Source organism: Trematomus bernacchii, unplaced genomic scaffold (genome assembly GCF_902827165.1).
Source record: "Trematomus bernacchii unplaced genomic scaffold, fTreBer1.1, whole genome shotgun sequence".
NCBI classification, from domain to species: domain Eukaryota; kingdom Metazoa; phylum Chordata; class Actinopteri; order Perciformes; family Nototheniidae; genus Trematomus; species Trematomus bernacchii.
The window spans coordinates 414,358-421,764 of record NW_022987566.1 but is presented as its reverse complement, the minus strand read 5'-3'; the positions used below and the strand labels follow the sequence as shown (position 1 = coordinate 421,764).

The 7,407-nt window shown below is 39.0% G+C and overlaps 1 non-coding gene across 1 annotated transcript; it reads right to left on the bottom strand.

The window, feature by feature from the left end:
• Positions 1-3,263: 3,263 nt before the first annotated feature.
• On the bottom strand, positions 3,264-3,335 carry trnap-ugg. Its single transcript has one exon. It is a non-coding gene; the product is annotated as a tRNA-Pro (tRNA).
• Positions 3,336-7,407: the final 4,072 nt, after the last annotated feature.

Sequence of the window (7,407 nt, the reverse complement as noted above, 5' to 3'; positions counted from 1 at the left end):
CTCTCTCTCTCTCTCTCTCTCTCTCTCTCTCTCTCTCTCTCTCTCTCTCTCTCTCTCTCTCTCTCTCTCTCTCTCTCTCACACACACGGGCTGCTCGATTATGGCAAAAATCATAATCACGATTATTGTGGTCAATAATTGATATCACGATTATTAAATAAGATTATTCATTGACTTTGAAAACATCCATTTATTGAACTTTAAAACAAATAATAATTAGAACAGTATCTTTTTAACTGTTGATTACCCTGAACGTATAATTCAACTGAAAAACCAATACAAAAATAAATTAAATAAATGATATATTTAAATAAATAATATCAAAATAATAAATACCAATAAACAAAATCAACAAATATTTTGGAGCGCACTTCCACAAGCTACTAAACATATATAAATATGATAAATAAAAATAAATTAGACTAAAATTAATTAGATCAAATATGTTGTAGTGCACTGTCACAACCTAGCAAAGCTAAATAATAGTTTTTTTCGATTATGTTGTTTTTGTAATTGTGGCAGGCCACGATTAAGGCGATTAAAATACGATTAATTGCACAGCCCTAACACACACACAAGCACACACAGAGACACATACACACTTTTTGTACACAGTTCTGTACTGTTATGCTGTTATGTTCAGTCATTGTTCTTATGTTGAACATGAATACATTTGATTTGTAAGTAATTATGGGACGTATTTCTTCTTTTATAGCAATTTTCCTTCATACTTTCTTGCCGTGAAATAGGTCTTAAATTCTATTCGAAGTGGTCTTAAAAAGGTCTTAAAAAGTCTTAAATTTGAGTTGGCGAAACCTGCAGGAACCCTGTACCAATACTGAAAAGGTGTTTTACAGTATCTTAAAGATAAAAAATGAATCAGCTTTATACAAAAAGAAATGAGTGCTTTTGATTTTTGTTTTTCAGTTAATTTTACTTGTTCAGTGAGAAAAATCCAATCTGTCTTGGGCTTGAACAAGTGCACGGAAATCTGGTTCAATGTCTGAGGTGGATATGCGAAGGACAGCTGAGAGGTGATCATCAGTGATAGAGGATCTGTATCTGGATTTGTTGAACTTCATCACTGAGAATGTCTGTTCACATATGTAGGTAGATCCAAAGAGGACCATCATCTTCTGAGCACGTCTCCTGATGTGTGGAAAGTTCTCCTCTTTCAGGGAAGCGTAAAACTCAGGCAGTGAGACTGACCTAAAGTGCTCTGACAGAAGTGTGTCAGACTGCAGGTCAATGAGTTCAAGCTGAACATCACTGGGTGCATCATCCACATGGCATGTAAATGGGGAAAAGATCATGTTAATTTCATTCTCAACTGTTTTGAAGTCTTTAAATCGCCTTGAAAACTCACCATGCAGTGCTTCTAACATGGATGAGTACCTCTGGAGGTGATCAGCTGATGGTGTGGCTTCCTTCAGTGTTGGCAAGTGCGTGAGAATGTTGTCCTCCATTTGGCTTGAGAGAAGCTGCAGCTTTCTCATGAAAGCCTTCACTGCACTGTACATGTCATGCACAAAAAGGCCCTTGCCTTGCAGTTTGACATTTAGTTCACTCATTAGTGCAGTCACATCTACAGCAAAACCAAGGTCTGCCATCCAGTCTGCATCTGAAAGCTGTGGGGTGTCGTTTCCTTTCTTCACACAGAAGTCTTGAATTTCTTCTCTCAGGTCCCATACTCTTTTCAGCACTTTGCCCAGGCTGAGCCACCTGACAGCTGCATGGTAGGGTATGTCACGATGTTCAGTCTCACTTTCCTCCAAAAGTGCAACAAACTGTCTGTGATTCAATGCTCTTGCCCTGATGAAGTTAACTATTGTAGTTACAACATCAACAACATGGTTAATTTTTAACACTGACTTACACAACACTTCCTGATGTATAATACAATGCAAAAATACCTATTTCTGCTCAGGGTTAATTTCTGTCACTTTATCCTGCATTCTCTTCAATAGTCCAACATTTTTCCCTGTCAGATTTGGACAACCATCCGTTGTCACGCCTGCCAGCTTGTCCCATTTCAGTCCCAACTTTTCCACACATGCATTTACCTCCGTGAACAAATCACTCCCTGTTGTTGTTCCTTTCATTGACTGCATGGCTGCCAGCTCCTCCGTGATTTTGAAGTCTGTAGTTATCCCACGTAGGAAGATGAGTAGCTGGGCAGTGTCACGTACATCGCAGCTCTCATCCAAAGCCAAGAAAAAAAAGTCAAAGTTGACCGCTCTGTTCTGCAGCTGAAGCTCCAGATTTCCCGCGATGTCCTCAATTCTCCTCGTAACAGTGCGTCGGGAGAGCGGCACTTTCTCAAATGCCTCCTTTTTCTCCGGGCATATTAGTGTCCAACAAACACTCCTTAATGAACTCTCCGTCCGAAAACGGTTAACTTTTAAGACATAACTCGTCTTGACAGCTGCATCTCTGGATGTGGAATGTTTTGTGAAAATGTGTTGTTGGCTTTGCAGCTTAGCTAGCAAAGCATCCGACCCCTTTGCCCACTCTTCCTCAGACAGGTTCTTGTATTTATCTGCGTGTTTGGTAGCATAGTGGCGACTCAAATTGTACTCCTTGAACACAGCGACCTGCACACCACAAACTAAACACACAGCTTTACCTTTCACTTCTGTAAATAAATACGTAGCGGTCCATGTCTTGTTGAAAACACGGCATTCAGTATCGATCTTTCTTTTTTTCCCCTTAGCGGACATTTCGAGGACTAGCCGGCCAGCATCACTCGTAGCTGTTCACGGCATGCGCGTTTACGTAAATAAATTAAAAAAACAGCAGCGCCCTTTTCAAAATAAAAGCAACACAGTTAGAAAAGTATTTACGCCATGCAAGCAATACAGCTGTGTTGCTTTTATTTTGAAAAGGTTGCTGTTTTTTTTTATTATGTTATAATTTATGATCAACCTCACACGGGCCGGCCAAGGCCGGCCAACGGGCCGGATGTGGCCCGCGGGCCGTAAAATGCCCACCCCTGCCCTAGACCAACGAGCCATGACAAAAGGGTATCTTTTGGTCTTCCCAACAATATTCTGTTTATTGCACTTTGTCCTCAATGAACACAGCTTGGATAAAAATTGATGGAGTGTCTCCACAGAAGATGAGCCTTGATCATTATTTAACCCAACTCATCACTAGATTTCAAGCAGGGCACAGTATTGGTCAAATTGTGAAGTACACATTGCTTCCAACGAACAATTTTTGATAACTAAACTAAACCTGTTCCACACCTATGTAGATGTCTAGGGCTCGTCCGGGATTTGAACCCGGGACCTCTCGCACCCAAAGCGAGAATCATACCCCTAGACCATCGAGCCATGACAAAAGGCTATTTTTTGGCCGTAAAATGCCCACCCCTGGTGTAGGGGGTGGATTGGAATTGGGCCTCCTGAACCCTCTCTAAACTCTTCTTCTATCCATGACATTAAGACATTAGTACAATAACCAACCAGTGTTTTCCTGTTTTTTGGAAAGACTTAAACACTTCTTTTTTAAATAACTAAGAAGTTCGGTTTTCTGCACTCAACATCCACAAATATTAAAAAATACTTATTTGGGATGTTGAGTGTAGCTGCCAGGAAAGCAATCGGAAAGAAATGGCTCAAATCAAACAGCCCATAGATGATTGCTCCAGGAACTTAAATTTGGGAGAAATGGAAAGCGTATATTACCCCGATACGCCCTTCTTTGGTTCAATTGTTTGAATATTTTATTTAATGATCTATACTGTCAATGTTTTATATTGAAAAGAAAACACCCCATGTTCTTGTGTGCTTATTGTTGTTGTTTTGTTAAGAAAATGAAAAAAGACAGACCATTATGTAAAACTGTTTATATGTATTATGTACACTGAAGTTGAAATGTGATCCCAAAGAAAAGGAAAAATTGTTAAAGGAGAGGTGTCATGCTTTTCCAGTTATTACCCGTCCCCTTGTGTGTTATGAAGGTTTGTATGCATGTAAACGGTGTGCAGAGTCAAAACCCTCAAAGTACACCCTGTAGCGAGTAAAACTCTAACACAGAAAATACCTCCCCAAAACGCCTCGTTGGAGATACGTCACTGCCCATTTGAGTCTTCCATTTCGTTCCGGGTACGGCATGATGTCAAGCGGTACCCGGAACGAAATGGACCAATCCCGAAGAGCCGTTACGTTACGTCCGCGGAGCCGTTACGTTAAGCCCCCGCTGATTGGTCCAAATTGACCGATCCACGGACTTCCTCACACACACATCTGTGTGCAGGGAGCAGGCAGCTCAGCTGATTTCTCCTCCCTGGCTGCAGGCTGATAACAGACAGTTGGGATCGCGGCCAAATTCTCTCTGCAGACCGATTCTCACAGCGTTTATCAACCTTTTTCTTACTCAATATCAAGCCACACTTATTGTTTTTACTTCGGATGTGAGTTTGTGTGTGCTCAGGATGAATTTGGCTGTGTTTCGCTATGTATCCTAAACAAGGAAACAACACCTCCACGGAGCTCAGCGCGATTCACAACGTCCCGACCAATCAGAGCACACTGTGCTCACAGGGAGGGTGGGGGCTGGAGCTTTTGGAGCTACAACGAGCCGTTAAAGGCAGATAGTGAAATTCAGTGAATACAAGTAGTTTACAGAGATGCTGTATGAGAAACCAATGTGAGTTTGGAAAAATGCACAATATAAATCTATTTTAGTAGACCTCAACAATGGAATTATGATCAGTGGAAATGGCCATGACACCTGTTAGTTATTCTTGAACCCCAAGAGCAGGAGAGACTGAAAAGAGTCAAGGCAAGCTTATACAAGTTAACAGCATTTAATTACACAAAAGATGCGGTGGTTTACAAAAGTTATGTGCTCGTTGGTGGTTTGCTCCTCCCAGCTGTTTTGGTCCCGTCCGTCCGGGTCAGCTGCGGGCAAGGAGAGAGAGCGAGATCCTCCTTGGGTCTCCCGGGTAAGACCTGTAGTCTTCTCCTATTGGCCGGCGTCGACGGGGGCGTGTCCAATGCAAATCCTGTCGGTTTCTGCTGCTAAATTACATCACTCTGATGTCTGTGGTCATCTAAACATTCCCTAATAAACCTCATTCCAGCGTCAATAAATGAGTGTTAAACTCAGGGTGTTTAGTGTGCAACATCACGTTATTTCACCTTCAATTCACGGTTTGAAAACGTAGCATTTCGCCACAAGCTAATGCTAACCGGAAATGACGAAATTCACCAGCGGAAAAACCGGAAGTCACATGTGAATCTTCGGTTTTCAGAATAAAACAGATTTAAATGAAATAGTGTATTTCATTCAAATTACGCCACATCAACATTGATTTTAATTTCTAACAATCCCTCCTTTCACACCTTTTAAGGTGTGAACACAATACTGGAATCAATGAGTTCTTCATAAGACTGCTTTTAAACTGACTGTATGTTTTAGACTAAATTATGCCATAAAACATTGATTTTAATTTCTAACAATTCTTCCTTTCACACCTTTTAAGGTGTGAACACAATACTGAAATCAATGAGTTCTTCATCTGAACTTTGCATAGTACATAACTCATATAGAAAAACATACTATCAAACTGGAATGGTTCAAATAAGTCATCAAAAATACAAAAAATACTTCGGTTGGTCTTCAACATAAGTTTTCCTTTGTGCTTAAACTTCTAGTTTTAACATTCAATATCACTTTTCAAAATAGCAGCAATTAGCTTGGTTTTTAACAATCCCTCCTTTCATACCCTTTAAGGTATGAACATAATACTGAAATCAATGAGTTCTTCATCTGAACTTTGCATAGTACATAACTCATAAAGGGTAGAAAATACAAATAGTAACAATACATATTCATCATAAATGCGAAGTTTTTCATTTGTGCATAACTTCTAGCTTAAACCTTTAATATCACTTCGTAAAATAGCAGCAATTAGCTTGGTATGGAAAACGTCGAACTCCCTCCTTTCACATCATATATATCATCTTCATACTGTATCTGGTGTAAAGGCACTTGTTCTTTCACAAAATATAAGGATAAAACTATCTGAAAATATTACTCTTTATTTAAACAATCCTATCCTCTTCAGTGTTGCACACTCCCTTTTTCAACTAATGTCTAGCGCTATTCTATCGGTCTGTTTTTATGTGACTGTTTGTGTCATCCTTTTACTGTGTCTCTGGTGTGATTTAGGAATCTCTGCTGGTTATATCAGATATAGTTCTCCCCATCCACATTCTTGTTGGTTGTGGGACAGAGGAATAATAATTCAGAACCTGCTGATATCTGAATCTTAATACTCGGCATATGTTACAAACAAAATAAAACATCTTCATGGTGAACTAAATAACATATTTCAATAGCTCGAAATGTCTGATGAGCATCTGTGTTGTTCCTAAATAAAATCCTTGTAATCTTTTTCAAATCTAAATATAACAATGAACTATTCCTGTTTGTGGTAAAGACACACACTAACGTTATGTAATACAATTTCATTATGGATTTAAAAACAACTGAAGTCATAATGCTGTCAGAGTGTGGTTTCCTGAGTGTATCTGTCCTATAAAAGGTACGTCATTCTCTGCTTGGCTCGTGTGCAGAAATCCCATCAGTTGCACCTGGCAATACTGCTTCTACCTGTCTATTATCAAGCTGAAAAATGAATACAGAATTCCAACATACTGTCATCAAATGTCTTTCTATTATAAATTCAATGTATATCCCCATAATGACCTAAACAATAAAGTCCATGGCTTTTACTTCTATTTCTTTACCAGGCTAGTTACAAGATGTTGTCTAAATTCAATTCTGTGTCATTACATTACTATGTTTTAGCTTAACTGTAATATGTTCTTTCTATATTTCAAACCTCAGTTACTCTAATGTCTGTTAAAATATTACAAAATTGTTTCATTATCACAGGTCAACTTCTTCTGTATTCTATTCTGGAATTACATCTCTCACAGTAGCCCCTTGGCCACTGCATCTGTGTTACCTGTTCAAAATGCAATCAATACTTAGAAACATGTCAACATTCATCAAACAGTATCTTATCCCCAGATATGGAGCAGGTTCATTCTAAAACTATCATTCAATGCTCAGTTTGAACATCTAGGTTGGGGCAGAAGGTTTCTTTCAATCCCTAAAAGAAAAATTTAAATTGTGAATTTGACAGCCATTTTGACATTATACATTATCCACTCTCCCCCTTTTTTACACATGAACTCATGTGTAATAAAATCCTGAAATGGGGAGGGGAGGAAAGGAAACTTTCAGTTACATTTTGGTTAGGGACATAGCAATTTTACATCCATTATTATTATTATCTTTCCACAGTAAACACCTCAGTGAAAATAAATGTTTCTCTTCATCTTTCAGTCCTAAAAGAAACAGAATCTTCAGATTATAGTTTGAGTTTTT